Raw genomic sequence first — 18,701 nt, 5'->3', positions numbered from 1 at the left:
GATAGGGGATAAAAGAAGAATCGTAAGATTTCCCTGGAAGTCCACCGCTAGTCCCACCCTGCCAAGGTGATTACTCCCAACAGTGTCACTAGGGATCTATTAAGGAGCACATGGAACGTTTGCCTGTGTCTTTCTGACTTGACTTTTCCCCAGCTTTTGATGCAGTTTTTCAGTACACACGGAGCATGTGCTTATTTGGTCAGCTATGACTCTTTTTGGTCAGAAATGACTCTTTCATATTGCTTGGCATTTAAGTCACCATCTTATTGTAGATGTCTTCCTGTTCCTGTGATTGCTGATTTTCAGTGTTCTGGGATCTTTTTATTCCTCATATGCTTTTAATATTTGAGTTTCCCAAAGTTCTGTTTTGGCCTATATCTCTTCCTGACATTCTCTTTTTGCAGTCTTATCCATGTCCATGGCTTCAATGACCACTTACATGCTGACGACACAAAAACATTTATTTATAGAGACTGTGCCAGCCTCTGTCTGAGCTCACACACACACACACAGACACACACAGACACACACACAGACGCGCATACACACACACACACACACACACACACACACACACACACACAGATACCTACTGGTATTACCTAGTACAATTTTCCATCGAATGAGTCACAATCATTCAAACTTATCAGATATGAAACTCGATCTCATCATCTCCTCTACCAAAAAAGTCATTCCATCTCAATTTACTATCTTGATGGAAACTAGCTATTTGCCTAGGTACTCAGATCATAACCTTTCCCCCTCTTCCTGCAATCTAGCTCCAATAAATTACCAAATCCTTTTTATTCTATTTCTAGTTTCTGTGTGCATATCCATCACAGTTTCTAATACCCTCATGCTGACCCTTGTCATTAATTGTAAGGCATATCAATGTCTCCTCTCTGGCCTGCCTGTCTACAGCCTCTCCTTTCTTCTCTACAGTGCTGTTGGGTAGATATTTCTAAAATGCAAATATACTTATGCTATTAGATTTACATACATAGTTCAATGTCTCTTTTCACTTTTAGAATAAAAGTAATACCATTAGTCATCTAAGTTATCCCTTGTCAATTGGGACTAGCTCTTTGAGCAGATATCCCCAAGTTGACAGTACATAGCTTGGTTGTCTGCCTTAGTGAAGCCCCTCAGGGTGGCTTAGAATAATTTCTCATTAGGAAACTATATTGTCTTTTAACTTCATGATGCCATTTAAAGCAGAATTCTAAACAATGAAAACTGAAATGAATTTATTTTTTAAAAATCAGAATTTTAATAATCTGAGAGGCAGCACAGAGTAATGGTACAAATATTAAGAAGTTGAAAACCAAATTTCCAGCTTACTATCTGAGTTACCTTGGGCAAGCTACTAAAACTCTTTATAAATCATTTTTCACTTCTATAGCGTGGGTATAACACAGTGAGCAAAATGATTCATGAAAGGAGTTTGCTAAAAGCAAATTCTTGAAAATACAATTTTATGAAGAGCCAAATTGTTCAAGTCAATTTAGGAAAAATCAACCTTCAGAAATACAATACATGGAATGGACAATTTAACAGCTATAATAGGATTTTTTATCTATTTCTCTAAATTTTAAATGATTGAATGTCATTGTATATTTTTCAAATTTAAAGCATTTAGCATCATTCTTAATTTTTTATCAGAAATAGAACATACATTACAATTAAATTTGAATATTAAGATATTTGGGATAAATCAGATCTTAAAATTTAAGCCTCTAGTACAAAGCTATTTGGATGTGACAACTAAAACCAGTTTGTCGGTAAAATAGTAACGAATGTAGGAAAAGAAAAGAATGATAATATGAATGTCATTGTTTATATGTTTCATAATTAAACTTTGATACAATTTAATTATAAAAAAATTTTTTAAAGAATTTTAAAATTAATTGAATTCATGAAAATAACAAAAATGAAAAAATTAGCAAGACTAAAGGATATAGAGGATTAAAAATAACTATTGACTGAGAATTCCCATAAGAAATAATTATTTATTTTGAAATGATGAAATGTGATATATATTATAAATAATATTATTAAATTTAATATTTTAGTATTCAAACACATAAATTATAATTATATTTCACATTCTTGCTAATGTGATTATATCTCTGGTTAATTCTATAGAGGTCATTTTTGGTAAATTGATAAATGTTTTAGTTTGGTAAATATGGAAAATTGAGAATCTGCGTATTGATCTTTAGGTAACTGGATCTTCAGTAACTTGGTCACTTGTTGAATTGAATATCAGAGGCTTTTATATTAGCACTATGTGATAACTTAAAACCATAAAAACATTTTCTAATTCATGGGGTCATGGTGAGGAAAAATGTGATCATGCATGTAAAATTTTGGCACATTGTAAGTTGATAGCTATTAGTAATCATTAATATAGATTTGTTATAATTATTTGATTGCCTTTCTTGTAATCCCTATTATTGTTAATGTTAGCACATGATTTTTATGACATTGCTTCTGCCTTACTTTGCAACTTCATTTGTCACCATTTATTCACGTCTCCAAATTGCATGGTAGAAAGTTACACCAGAGCAGATCTTCTTGGTGAGAAGGGAATCGCTTAATTAACCTCATTATGCAAATGAAAGGCTAGTAAAACACCTTCATCTGGCAGAAGTGTCATATTAGGACCTGTTCTGATGTTCAGTAAACACCTTCTGTCATACATCAGGGGAGGAGAATAGAACATTTTGCATAAGAAGTCGAGGAACTTACTGTGAAAGAAGTGATCAAAACCAGATATGCAATGCCCCGTGTTGGAAAGTTAAAGGTGGCCCTGGGTAAGGTTAACTGGAAGAAAAGGGGAAAAATGAACATCAGTGCTCCTAACAAGAACTCAACCATATGAAAGAAAGGTATGAATTGGTGTACTGACTTCAACACAAAAACAAGGGTTGGCTTGACATTGCTGGTCTGGGCACATCTTATGTTAAAGCTGGAAGTCTAGCAACCCTGACAAAGTGAAAAAATTTAGAAATAAGGGTCAAGCATGTTGTGAAGGTAAACTGATATGTGCCCTGCTATCACTTGATCCATTTTTATTATGTCTACAAACAGAGTTAAAAAAAAAAGATATTTTCATTTCACCCTGAGATATCCAAAACGTGATAATCTAACAGATAAAATGTTGAGTCATTTTCTGTATGTTCACTAAAGGAAACAGCTTTATTCTTGATTTTTGTAAAACTGTGACATTCACTGACAGACATAATTTTATAAAATACTGACTACTTAACTCGCTATAAACAGACTATCTGTAACCTTAGTAATGTCATTTATTTAAAGTATTTTTTTTAATTTGGTGATAAAAAGACCCTTCTAAAGTCAGCACTTCTTGCCAAAAACACTTGAAAGTAATTTTTTTTCCTTCATCATCATTTTTTCTAGTGTTTATTTCACAGATAACATTTTCACTGAGATGCCCCAATGGGTCCAGTCACAAGCTCTGATGATACTGGACTGCTGCTGAGGACCACATCCCTGGACCTCTTGCACCCAAGTGTACATTCTTCAGCTCGCAAGGTGGATTTCATCATTGAGAGTTTCCACTCTGGTCCTGATTTACTTTCATTTTCTGAATCAGGTGCTTTGCCTCTCACTGATTCTGTTTCTGGATTAGTGTCACTTCTTTCCCAAGACTGTTTCTGGTTCCAAATCTGGTTTGGCCTTTATTTGGCTACCACTTTTATTCTGACTTTTGGTTTTGGTGGTTTTGATTATTTGGTCCAACCATATTTACCTTTTTAATGTTTGAGGTTTTTATGTTTTTTTCTATTTGTGTTAAAAATTCTGATTTCTCTTGGCCTTTGAGATATCTGCTTCTGTTTCATCATGTCCCCAGATTATGGTTTAGTAATGTTGAAAGTAAAATTCCTGCTACTGACTACAGTGCTGCCTAGTTGGCTGCCAATTGTCGATAAAATCCTGTGTTATTCATTTTCTTGTGTGCCACTATGAGCTCAAATAAGTCAGAACGAGAAAAAAAAAAAAGAAAAAGCAATTTATGTTCACTAGAATAAAAAGCAGCCACTAGATCAGGAAACATCAGGATAAGTATGCCTTTGAGATTGTCTGTGTCACTCTGACCTTCTGTTCTGGAACTGATGCAACCAACCAATTTTACTGAGATACAACAATTTGTATTCCAAATTTATTTGACCCATGGCTGAAATTGTAACACTGAGGCTACCAATCTGCGTGTGTGTGTGAGTGTGTGTGTGCATGTGTGTTTGCTTAAATGGGAAAAAGAAATAAAATTTTTGTTCTTCTCAAAAAAAGAATGTAATTTGCCTCTTTCTTACAATGATCTGTTTATAGCTATTTCTGTGCATTTATTGATTGGTCAAAACATTTAATACATTGTCTGTCTTCAAGCATGTCTAATTTAAAGACTCATATCTGTTATTGAAAAAGATGCATTTATAAGAATTGCAGCTTAGAAAATGCAGAGCTTTGACTCTTACTAAGAACTTTGCCTGCTTAAAATAACAAGTGTATGGATCAGCCTGAAGGTGTTTTGAAATGAGAATATAAATGATACAGGATTGATTGCTTCTGGCCTGTGGAGAGCTTCGTCTCCTCTTGAGACATCTGAAGGACTCCTAGTGCACAACATTTCCTCCCTCTTGTCTCAAAAGAAAATAGAAAATCCCTATAGAAAGATATAAATAAGCCAAGTCAATATGAGAGGAGATGCTTTATGTGCTGAAAACAAGATGCTAATAAACCTTAAATTTGACCCTTTAGCTTAAACTACAATTACTAAGAAAACAACATATCATATGGAGAAACTCAGTTATAATCTCCATATTTCCACACCTTGCTCTTGATTTTAAGATTCGTCTAATTTGTGAATATAATATATTTTCTGAACTGATTACTATAACTTTGCCTGTGGTTTTGCTTACCTATTGCTGCCTAGCAAACCACTCCATGACTCTGTGACTGAAAACATCAATTTATTATTATCTCTGTTGCATCTGTGTCCACTAGACTTGGTAGGTAGTTCTCATTTGAGGTACCTACCTCAGGCAACTGCAGTCCGATTGCAGTTGAGTCTGCAGACGACTGAAGGCGCCATTGGACTTTTTATTCACATGGCTGGCAGCTAATGTTTCCTATCATCTGGAAGTTCAGCTGGGTTGTTGGCAGGAGCAATTACACTTGGCCCATCTATTAGGCTTGAGTTCTTCACGATTTGGCAGTTGAGATCTGTGAGGGAACATCCCAAGAGCAAGTGTTCCAAGAGGCCCAGCTTCTTATGACCCAGGTTTGGAAATTATACAGTGTGTCTCCCATTATATCTGCTGGTCAAAGCAATTCACAGGCCCAGGCCAAACTGAGGATGAGGTGAAATAGACTTTACCTTCCAATGTGGGTGTTGCAATCAACTGTGGTCGTATTTAATCAACCATATTCTACTAAAATTATTTCCATTCCTCACACTGGGACAGACACTCATGTCCTCTCAAGGCCCTTCAATGCTCCATGCATCACAGCATCAGGGGCAGGCTTGAGGTCCAGGAGCTCATCATCTCAAGTTCTGATGCAGCTGCACTGAGCCAGATTATTCTCCACCATGAGTCATCCTTTATTTTTATGAGAAATGGCTTGTTTTCGTAGTTCAGTAACTTTGCAGCATGCTTCCTGTTTGTAGAAGGTTGAGGGACTAAAATCTTCTCTTTTTGAACTTTCCCGACCTCTTCAGTTTAAGCTGACAGATAGTGTTTCCACTAATACTAGAATCTTAAAATGGTTTTGAGTTTCCCAGAGATCTTATTGGGATTCACTCTCCTAGATAAAAGCTATTGCCATAAATTTCAGACATATTTCTCTTTGTCTTGGGAGTGTGGGTGCTATGGAAAAATATCCTTACGTGTTCTAGAAAAACTTTGTCTACCCCCAAAATCAATGACACACACTTAAGATCTTCAGAAGACCGTTCATTTGTATAAGACGATCTGGAGCACACAATTAAGATGTTTAGAAAAACTTCCATCGTACTTCCATAGTCCTAGAGACTCTGCCTTAAATTTTTCTCAGGTCTTAAGAAAAGGGATTAACAGCTACATCTTGGATCAGGAGTTCATACTAAACCACATTTTACTGATAGCCCCTTAGGTTTGATTTTTGCCTTGTAAAACTTGAACTTCCCACAACTTCGTGGTCAGAAGCTAGTCTCATTTATTACACTGCAGGCAGCTGGGCAGGCAGCAGTCCAGGGGCGGGGCTTGAGACTAGGGCCTTGATGATTGGCTCCTGCAGCCTCTTGCAGGGGGACCCACCACGCACCTGCTGTGCTGGTGGACACGGACCGCCCAGTGCCATGCGCAGTGCTGCGCGCAAAGTCGCCTTCTTCCTGACCCTGACCCCTCGCCTGAGGTGAAGGAGCTGGAAGAGACCTTGCAGGGGATTCTCCTCAGGCTGGAAGGGTTTTGCAGCCTGACTAACATGTTCAGGAGCGACTCTCCGCAGATCTTGGAGGAAACATCTCACTCTTTAAGGCCAAATTGGTGAAAATGTGTGGCGCGTACGCCAGAATGGACCAGCTTAAAGTCTTCCTCAAAGTGGTTGGGCACCACATCCCTTGCAGGAAGCCCCGTGTTTCAGGCCGAACGGGGCCATAGGGCTTTCTCACAGGTCCTGCAGAGGCGGCAGGGCTCCACCAGGCTCCACTTCCTCAGGAACAAACCACCTGCGCTGGCACCCCTGACGACGGAGCTGCCCGCGGGGCCCTGGACTGAGGACGCCGGGAGGAAAGGCTCCAAACCCGCTGCTGCTGTCGGCGTGTGAGCGCTTGCAGTTCTCCCTCCAGGAACGTGGGAAAGTGAAACTCTATAAACATGTGCAGTTCGAGTTTTTCCTCTTTTTTTATTTTTATTTATTTATTTTTTTATTTTTTCTTTTCTGAATTTCTTCCCTTGCTTCACGTAACAACGTGGAATTTGGAGAAGCATTTGGAACCCATGTGTGGCAATATCTCGGAGGTAAGCTGGAGAAGGCGTTTTCTGCCAGCGTTTGACCTGCCTTGAGTTCTAAAGGAGGGAGCCTTCAGCTCTGAGGACCCCTGGTTGATGGCCGGGGGGCTCAAATTTCTCCCTTCTTGTGCACTGTAATCATAGGGAGCCTGCTTGGTGTCGCCTGGTTGCATGGCTCCAGGTCCTTCTGTGTTGGTTTGTCTGCGAACCCCAGCGCCCACGGGCTCAGTGAATCATCTCAATAAAGGAGTTGAGGGTTAAAAAAAAAAAAAAAAGAGAAAAAGAAAAAGAAAAAACAACAACCCACCAAAACCAAAAACAAAGCATACAATAGGTGGCACAAGGAAAGGATATACAAGAGGTTCACACGGAAGCTGAAGAACACTTGTGACCTTTTCTCAGACTTCATGCATCAGTGCTTCCGTTGAAACCTTTTGGCCGGATTCAAGGTAAGTGAAAATTGAGTCACGAAGAATTCGTGACCATTTTAATCTACCCTTTTCCAAAAAATCTCCTAATAATTAGATAATGAAGTCTCTTGTTTCTATTAGCTTATAGAAAATAATATAAGTGCACATATAAATTTAAAATAAGAAAATTAAGTAATTTTAAGTAAAGAAAAAAACCTTTTGCTTTAAGTATTCTGGACTTGTATGAAAGCTGTAGACACTTGCTGAAGTAGTAACTCAAAGAGCAAAAAACATTTTAGCTGTGAATTGGCTTAATGACCTTTGTCGTTTAGCTATATGATAAAGAGTAAGGGAATGTCAAGTACTATCAGGCTAGTAGGTGAAAATGCAAGTGATGATTGTCAATCCAATACAGTAATGACAGTTAAGACTTGGTAAACTACATGTGTGTATGTGTATATACATCTATGTGTGTGTTTATATATGGATCTCCTAATATATGTGAATCCTTGAAAAAATTTAATGTTTTATTTTCTTTTCAAATCAAGTGTGTTCTATCTGAACGTGTAAAAGTGTGAAAAATATTGTTAGCCTAATAGTATAATTTACAAAAGACTAATTTATTTTCTTATGGAAAACTTAATTTAAATTTTCTAAATTTCCCAAGTTGATTTTTTGGTCAAGTTTTCTTGATGATGGTGTTTGTTTTCACAGGTGGTTTAAAGGTAGGAAGATGTTAAAAAAAAATGTGTGCAATTAAATTAAGTGATATTAACTGATGTCTTATAAAACAGTATGCTTTTATGGGCCTCAGGTACTGTTGAGCATTATGTAAAGTTAGGTTCTCCACTTAAAATATCTAATCAAAATATTTCTGACAAACTCATAATATCAATTATAATTTTTTTTGTGATAAGAACCAGATTACATTAGATTAAATTAAATTTTCAGAAAACTACATAGGAGAAAATCCAGATGGTCTTTAGTTTGGTGATGCATTTTAAATACAACACTGGAAGCATGATCCAGGAAGAGAAAAATGGTAAAATGTGGTTAAATAGACTTTATTAAAATTAAAATTTGTGCTCTGCTAAAGATGCTGCTAAGAGAGTCAAAAGAGAAATCAGACTGGAAGAAAACATTTAAAATCACATATATGATAAGGGACTTGTTTCCAAAACATAAAAAAACTCTTAAAATGTAGAAATTAAAGGGAAAAAAACAATTGAGAAAGGGCAAAGATCAGAACATACATCCCACTAAAGAAGGTACAAAGATGTCAAATAAGCTTATGAGAAGATGTTCAGTACCATTTGTCATTAGGGAATTGCAAATGAGAAAAATGAGGTGCCACTTATTTCAAACCTTTTAGGATGGCTACTCCTCCCCCACAAAAAAATGGCAATATGAAATGCTGGCAGCAATGTAGAGCCACAGGAACTCTCTTTCATTGTTGGTGGGAGTACAAAGTGGTAGAGCCATCTGGAAGGAAATTGAGCTCCTCTTTACCCAATTGATTTGAAAACTTAAATCCACACAAAATCATGCATATGAGTATTTATAACAGCCTCATTCATAAGCACTGAAAACTGAAAATAACCAGATGTCCTTCAATAGGGACTGTGGTACATCTATACAGTAGAATTTTATTCAGTCATAGAAATAAATGAGCTGCCAAGCCACAGAGAGACATGGAGGAATCTTAAATGCATATTACTAAATTAAAGATACCAATCAGAAAAGACTACATGTTGTTTGCTTACAAGTATATGAAATTCTGAAAAGGCAAAACTATTGAGATAATAAAATAAACAGTGGTTGTCAGGGGCTTGGGGAGAGTTGGGGAGGATAAATAGGTAAAGAACAGAGGATTTTTCAGGCAGTAAAGCTATTTGTATGATGCTATAAAGGTGGATACATGGCATTACACATTTGTTAAATCCAGAGAACTTTATAGCACAGAGAGTGAACTTTAATGTATGCATGTGTTTACATCACTTAGAAGGTCAGGATATCCCAGAAAAGACAGCAGGATGTGACAAGAAAATCTAATTGTATTACAGATGTATTAAACCACCTCACTGAAGTGGATGCGGGGGAAAGGTGATAACTTAAGTAACTTTGGAAATGAGTGGGATCTTACCTGTAACACTAAGGGGAAAGGAAATTGCACAAAAACACTGTTGTAGTTGATGAAGTTATTTTATCATGGGGCTTAGGTTTATAGTTCTGATGTTACCATATGTGTATATTGGAATTGAACAGTTAAGCTAATGGATGGCAGATGGTGGGAGCCAATTTTCTTACTGTTAACGTGGGCATCTACAGATACTCAAAAGTGTGGAGGCTGGAGTAATCTATGTGGTAATGGGTGAGAGTTGGACCCATTTAGTAACAACTCATGTTTAACTTAGTATGTATAGATACAGATGATTTTATATATATATATATATGTATTTATAGGCATGTTTGTATACACAGGTTTGTAAAAACACGTGTTTTATCTGTGCTCTGTCAGCTGAGAAGGCCCTGAAAGAAACAACATCCTGGTAGTAACGGACATACAAGGAGCCCACACCTTATTTTCTAATACTGTTTTCCAGTGAAAATGAACCAAGCCTCCTTGGAAAAATGGCTAATTCTACATATAGTTGAGTCTAGTGCTGCAGGAGCTAACTGAAGAGCTCCCAATGGCCAAAGCTAGAACAATTTGAGCAATAAAGAACAAAAAATCACATAATATTAAATTATAATCCAAAATATAAAATACATATCCATGATCAAATACTGATAGAAGTAAATGATAAGATAAATACATAAATGGGAAAAAGAGACAAATCTCTCATGCATAACAATTCTTTATATAGATATTCTATCATCAAGGAGGTTAAGGCATGACTCCTTACTCCTTAGGTAGGCTACATATAGTTAACTTTCTTCCAAAAATACAGCAAGGAAAAGGGAAAAAAGAGTAACTTTAGGGTAGGGAAAACTGACCAGCGCTACCCTGGCTAGGTCACCAAAGTCAACATCAGCAGACACTGTCGTGTTGATTGGATGTACCCTTGATGTGATGTGATCAAAATGGTGTTCGTCCTCTCTGTAGTAAGAGAGGAAGGCACATTCCAATAGTGAGGCAGCCTGCAAAGTGCTTGACCAGTACTCCTCAAAACATTAAGGTCAATTAAAAGCAAGGGAAAGTCTGAGAAACTGCCACAGCACAGAGGAGCCTAAAGAGACAGAATGAGTAAAAGTAGTATGGTATCCCTGATAAAACTAACGAAATCAGAATAAATTATTGAGTTTAGTTAATATTAATAAATCAGTAACTGTAACACATGTGCCATACCAATGTAAGATGTTAATAACAGGGGAAATTGGATGTGAGATGTTTGAGAACCCTCTGTACTCTTTTCTCAGTTTCTCTCTAAATCTAAAACTGTTCTAAAAATTAAAGTATTTTTTAAAAGCTTAAAAAAAACATGTATGCCTATGGAAAGATTGCCTTAGTAGAGATGTGCTGTTTTGCTAAGGTGCTCGTGGATAATAGTTCTCTGTTTACAGTTTTTCTCTGTCTTTATGGGAACAGAAGTTGGTTACCTTGGTTAACTGTATTAGGTATAATCATTTAAAAAATATGGGAGGGCACACAGTTTGTTGTGAAAACTTGAAGGAAATTTGTTTGCTAGTAACAAGTTTGTGAAATATTTTTAAAAAGAAATGACTAAGTTAGGTATAGGTAGTTGGGTCCAGTTTTATAGATTAATCCATAATGTGGAAAAAGATTTGTGACTGCTTTAGTGCAAACTGTTACATGGATTTTATGCAAAGAGTGAAATAAGAATTGCTTTCTTTCTGTTAAAATGACAGATATGTCTGGTTATATATCCTGTTCATTACATGAAAATGCAAAAAAATGATATACCATAATCAGATAGATGAAGTTCATTATATTACCAAAATGTTCTGACTTGAAAGCCTGTTAATATGCCTTTTTTCCATTCTTTTCAATCACTAACAAAAGTTCTTCTCTTTTGTAAAAACTAGAATTCCTAATACTTATTATTACTTATTCATATTAACTATTGTCACTATAAACCAAAACTGAAACCATTTCTTGTTTTTAGATACTTAAGAGTTATATCTTCTAATAGATCTTTTTGATACTGGCTTTCTTAAATTCAAATTTAAGAACTCAAATTCAGAATAATACTGTTAGTTTTTTTTTCACACTCATTCTGCCTTTGAGATTTTCCAGACAGCTGATTGACACTAAATGTTTTTTCTCTTTATAAAAAAAGAGATAAAAATTGTGTATCCTTGGTGGTCTCCATTTTTAATTAATTTAAAATACAGAGAGCTGTGCTAGTTATGAAGCCTTCACTCTGTAGAGTACTGACAAATCAAAAGGAGAAACTCAAATAGGATCCCTAGGATAAGTAGATACCAGTGGTGCTTTTTAAATATTTCTGCACTTGTGCCCCTTTCAGAATGGACAAAAGCACAATCATGTTTATGGATAAAGACTGTCAATAACTGTCATTGAATTGATTTATAAATTTATTTTGTAATCTTGTCACTTCGTGACAAGCACAACACATACTTTATGCGATGAATTAGAAGTCCCCAGAGGCTTGTCAGTGCCTCACTGTTCACTTTCTTACTCTCGGGATTATCATTGACTTTATCCCTAAAAATTGGATTGTTACCTCAGTAGAAGATTTCAGTCTCCTTTTTCCTGAAATTTCCATATATTATAATAAATTGAACAGAACCTTTCAGTCTCATTAATTACAGTTGTTTTTTGCTTTTCCCTTACACTTGTCTACAGGGCCCTGCATAATTATTCTGGAAGAAAGTTAAAAAGAATAATAATCTTGGTAAAGAGCATTACCAGGCATTTTCGATTATTCATATTTAATAGACACATGGGAAAGTGTCTCAAGTTTGAGCTGATACTGTCACTATAAAGGGATCCTTTTTATTCTGTGAATCTGAGTCAGGATTTCCAAGATAGTCTAATAGCTGACAGCTTCATGAATATTGACTGTTTAACTACACCGAGATAATCAACAAGAATTAATTCCTTAGGACTGAATGAAATAGATATACTGTGGTCAAACTTCTGTTTAATAATGGACATAAGAGAAACACCCCATTTCTTCTTAGCTATATCTAAATATCAATTTCACAGACTATATTTGTATAACCTGTAATGAAACACTGTCTAAATAGTTTTTTTTTTTTACAAATCAACCATGTACGATTCAGAAAATACAGCATAAAGCAATGATTAAGTGTGAATTAATGAATCAATTGGAAAACTTAAGGACAGTGAACCTGTAGAGTAGAAATATATCATTAGATTTGCCTGACCTACAAAATTACTGGGAACTATAAACACAAGACAAAGTACTTTTACCGGGTACCCTTATTATTCATAACCATGTGGTTATTTACTAAGTTTATTAAGAATCCATGTTTCAGACAAAGAACTGTACTTCATTTGTGTATTTGGTGCCTAAATGTCCTTTCAGAAAACTAGCATAGAATATGTTCTATAGCTAATGGAAACTTATACTCACAAGTCATAATGAATGTTTCCTCATTGCAGGTCAAGTACCCTCAAATGAATATTGATTTAAAAAAATAATTTAAAAAAAGGGTATTCTTAGATTGTTACTTCCTGTAGGTAAACCCAGTATAAATGAATCATCTGATTCTGTCTCTAACCTTGAAGTAGTTAATACAAGCTTACAAAGGCCATAAAAACGATTTCTGGTATATAAACATGACTGAGTTGTGATTCAGTCAACATGGCTTTAGGGTATCTCCAGACAGATATTACCTGTCCAGCCCTAGTATTGTCGAATGTCACCCTCTTCTAATATTGTTAACCATGACACAGAGCTTTTATGTATTAATCATTGTATCTCATGGCATCCATGGGGAAAAAAAAAGCCAGAAACACAAAGTGTAAATAAATGACATTGAAACAGAAAATAGCTAAATACAATTATGTGGTCAAATCATGCTTTAGAGGTAGAAATTATTTTCAAGTATGTATAAAGCAAATTGACACCATGCCTTGTCACCATAATTGGTAAGCACGGTTATAACAGTCCCCTGTCAAAAATGAAAGGAAATAACAAAATTTTTTAAAAGACCAAACACTTTGTACCTTGAGATAAATAATAAAAACACCAACTACGCAAAAACAGGGTTTTATCATACTTGGACAAATGAAAGCGATGTACCAAATCTTTAGTTTCAAATGGTAAAATGCATCATGAATATTTTCTGAGAGTCCTGACTCCCTAAAATTTCTTTCCCTCATTACTTTACAAGGCTCTTTCCTATTCTTATGAAATCTCTCATGTCTTCCAAAGAGGCTGGAGGCTTCTCTTTGATGCGCCCACTGTGTCTTGTGCACACCTTTATTAGTGTGATTAGCATTTTGATGTAAACTCTCAACTTCTGTTTCCCTCATTAGATTATAAACTTTAGGAGGATTATAACTATTGATATGTGTCCCCAGTGAATGGCATAACACTCTCAACAAATGTATGTTTAATTGAATTATCTATTGGTAGACTTTTTTTTTGGTATAATTTATTTTCTTTCTCAGTAATTTTTAGCTTGTCTTATTTATTCACATTGGGCATATGACAGCTCACTGTCACCTAAGAAGCCTTTCTATTCAGTGATTGATTGATTGATTGACTGTAGTACAGCTAGTTTACAGTGTTGTGTCAGTTTCTGGTGTACAGCATAATCTTTGTCATACACATACAGTATTCATTTTCATTATAAGTTACTATAAGATATTGAATATAGTTCCTTGTATTACACAGAGGAAATCTGTTTATCTATTTTACATATGTAGTACTTAGTATCTGCAAATCTTGAACTCCCAGTTTAGCCCTTCACACCCTCTTCCGCCCTAGTAACCATAAGTTTGTTTTCTATGTCTATGAGTCTGTTTCTGTTTCGTAAATAAGTTGATTTATGTCTGTTTTTTTTTTAAGATTCCACATATGAGTGATATCATATGCTATTTTTTTATCTCTTTCTGGCTTACTTTACTTAGATTGACAATCTCCATGTCCATTCATGTTGCTGCATGTGACATTGCTTTATTCTTTTTTATGGCTGAATAGTATTCCATTGTACAAATATACCACAACTTCTTTATCTAGTCATCTGTCGATTGACATTTAGGTTGTTTTTATGTCTTGGCTATTGTATATAGTGCTTCTGTGAACACTGGGGTGCATGTATCTTTTCAAATTAGAGTCCCCTCCTGATATATGCCCAGAAGTGGGATTGCTGGATCATATGGTAAGTCTATTTTTAGATCTTGGAGGAATTTCCAAACTGTTTTCCATAATTGCTGCACCAAACTGCATTCCCACCAACAGTCTAGGAGGGTTCTATTCAAAGTGTTTTTATACATACTTTTCCCCTATTGTTTTAACTAAACATTGATAATATTTTAAAATAAAGATATTCATAGAATGGACATTGTGACAAATAATATGTTATTACTATTGTCCATTTGAAAGCATAACTGCATGATAAAATTTAATTCTTTACCAAGCAAGAATGCATATTTCTATATAAGCCTGCTTATTTATATTTCTCAAATGAGAAGAACACTGGGATTTTATTTGATTTAATTTGCGTAAGCTTGAATACATTTATTTATGCATCTGTGGTTTAATTATCATCAGGAAGTTAAAGAAACTGTATTGTTGTGCAACAACAGCGTAATTGAGAAATGAGTACTAGAACACCCTGGAAAATCTTCATTGGGCAGATTCCAGGATTTGCTCTTAAAAACAGCACAGATTGGATTAAAGAGCAACAAAAAGCAAACAAACAAAAAACTTCAGTTGACTGCTGAGTACTCTTCTAAAACCACTACTACTTAAAGTATGGCAGAAGAATTTTCTGTGCGTTTTACCACAGTGAATTAGTTTCCAAGTTCCTACAGTTTCTAAAAGAAAGATTTGTGAAACTTAATGCATGTGTCCAGTTTCCTGTAAACTAAATAATGTTTGATTGGGTAATTAAATCTTCTGTTCATTTATGTGGTAGTGGAGTACCGAAGCTGGACAGTATATGAATATACTAATAGCAAGAGACAGTGAATGTCAGCTTGTTTTTCAGTATTCTGATTACATGTTAACTTCACGCAATAATTTATGCACTCATTGGTATTTGCTTTGCCATGTGTCATTTCTTCCACCTGAATTGCCTTGTCCTCCCATTCTGTTCACCTTATCTCTTGCTGCCCCAGTGCCAATTCACAAACTGCTACTCATCCCTCAAGTTTTGGCTCAGATGTTTGTAACACAGGTGTCAGACCAGCCTATAACCCAAATTCTGCTGCAAGATTATTGCATTCTAGGAGATTTATATTCTCTTGCTCCTGCTGGGTTTCAGTTGCCTTTCATTGCCGGGGTCTATTTCTTTCTTTTAGCCCCACACTGACCCATATTTGGAACTCAGCTCTCTTTTTTTGATCTATGTGCACCTGGGCACACACACACCCTTTTATTGTTAAGGCATCTCTTCTTCAAGAAATCTTTGCATCTTTTATGTACCAGAGCTTCAGTCTGCTGATTCGTTGCATGGCACTTTGACTTGCTCTTGCTACTTGCCAGCAATTGCAAAAACATTCCCTCTATTTTGCAGTGTGATTCTAGTGACTAGCCCCAGACCTACCTGCAGCCTCCCTTCCAGCCCTGCTATTAGGTTTGCCAAGCCATGGGCTTTCTTCTCACCTTTATACATACTCCATGACTACTTGAGAGGTTATGAGACTGAAATAAAGTTCAATTCCCCAGTAAAACATGATTTCATCTCCCCTTGGTGAGCCCCCTACTCTTAAAATTTGGCAATAACTATAGTAGGTACAGATGTTTAAATGTTTATGTTTTCGCGCTTACCAACTGTTTCCACTATGAAATCTTTTTTGAAGTTCCCCTTGGAAGTCTTAGGTGGATGTTTTTCGAACTTTATGAAACTATGGAATCTCTTCTCCACATAAAACATTCCACAGAATTCCACTCTGCAAAAGATGAGCAGAGCTGAGCTGACTGCAGTGATTATGTTGATAGTGACACTAACATCCTTGTATTTTCATTACCCAGCAAGGAGGAAGTGTTTCATTCAGGATGCACTTCCGGCACCACAAACAGTGCCTATCATACGTTGGAGATCAGAACCCACTAATTGAATACACACAAATGATTTTTTAAACCACAAGTGTTCATAAAAGCCATTTGTGGAAAATAAAAATTTAGTATGACTCTTTAGGATAAACTTTCTGGAATATATACAAATTAATATACAAAGCATCAAGTTACTGGTATTTTATTTCATTTAGTTTTAGTCTCTCCACATACAAATTATCCTCTAGAAAATATTGTAATGTAGAAGTCTAAGAATGGTTTTAGATTTCTCTATTATTAGTAGTACCTTTATATATTATTTCAGTGATTCACTTTATAATACAGAGGCTGACAAAAGTCTTACATGCTGGGAAATACTTTATATGGTCTGTGAACATCTGTCCGGTTCATATTTACTGAAACACTTCCATGAATGTTTATCTGGATAGTATTTTTGAAAATGCCAGTGGAAAAAAGGTGTTTAATGAAACAATGGAATCTGGATTATTGAAATTTAAATTCAGAAGAAAAATGTTGAAGAGATTGTACCTGTAACCATAATGGTAGACTAGGTTGAACCGAACTATAAACTCTTCATATATTTAATTTCTTTTTATGAAAATAGGCAGAAGAGAATCATAGACTAAAAATAATGAGGCAAATCACTTACTCCATTTCTCTGCATCACCGGTCCCGTCTGTAGCCGTCATGGTCTCTGCAAGGGTGTCTTTCCTCGGCCAGACTTCTGACTCCACAGCTTTCTCAAGGTGAATCATGATATGCATATAAAGAAAAAGCACCACGTTCTCACATCGCAATGCGTGTAGAAAGCTTCGTTTGAATTAAAAATACACTTAAACAGCACAATATCTATTTTTAAATCTTTTCTCATCTCTGATGCTGCCAGTTGCAAATTACAGTGCCTGTGATGTGGATAAAATACTTGATATTTAATGTTTTTTCGGAAGATTTAGGACCATCCATGTCAGAACTTAAAAGTTGGCAACATAAAAATGTTAAAGAAAAAAAAAGTTGGCAACACTTGTGAATGACCATCTGATGCCCTTTCTAGACCCTTAAATCCCTTATTTTTCCTCTGATCTACTTTTTCCCCATTTTACACTTTGATAATTTAGAAAAGGGGAAAAACCCTGGACCTTATGCAAGGATCAACAGTTAAAGCCTGACAAAGAAAAATCTACCTCAAGAAAAGTGACCTCTCATTCCAGGTTTTATTCTGGAAACTGGTAGGGAAAAAAAGAAAAGGATCTGACAATGGAAAAATACCTAGTGTAAAATGATTTCCAGAAAAAAATCTGTGTATTTATCGCAGAATGATATATCTTATAAAATGGGAAATTTTGAATAAATACGAAGCATTTAAGTTAATCTAAATGCCAGATGGCCTAAAAGCAAATATCCTTAAATGAATATGACTAATTACATGTACATTTACAATTCATATTTGTCAGATGTACTTCATTTACAATATTGTAGATTGGTTTTATTTATTTTTGAAACTTTATATTCTTTTATATATTATTTTACCAACCTAAGTACTAAAATATGTAGTACTTATATAATTTATCAAGTGTATCCTTTATGATTGCTTCTTTTTAATTTTTATTATTTAATGCTTTTTTGTAAGATATCTACTCTAAGCCACTTACTGCACATGTGTTATTTTACCATTTGAATTATTTTCTTAGAAAACATTTTAAAAATTAGATTACTAGAGTAAGTTATATGGAACTTTTCTATTGCTTGTTATGTTTCAAAGTTACTAATGTAAAATTGGCAGTATTTTTGTCTACCAGTTGAGTCAGACAATGATAAATCTTAAAAAAAAAGTCCTGGAGAATAATTTCTAAGTTCCCTCACCTTCTTATATAATTTAAACTTTTTAATCAAGCCTGGAAGCACAGAAGTTTCCATCACAAGACTGCCTATCAAGACCACAGGCGTCTTTGACAAAGTATGTTTTCTAAAAACACACAGTGTGCCTCAGTAGATATATATAGTCCCACAGTTCTTAATTCTCTTTGTGCAGAAGTGTTTAATTCTCCTTATAGCATGGTGCGATTTTCCCTATTCCCCTA

The sequence above is a fragment of the Camelus ferus genome, chromosome 8 (assembly GCF_009834535.1).
Source record: "Camelus ferus isolate YT-003-E chromosome 8, BCGSAC_Cfer_1.0, whole genome shotgun sequence".
Classification (NCBI taxonomy): Eukaryota; Metazoa; Chordata; class Mammalia; order Artiodactyla; family Camelidae; genus Camelus; species Camelus ferus.
This window is presented reverse-complemented; position numbering follows the sequence as displayed.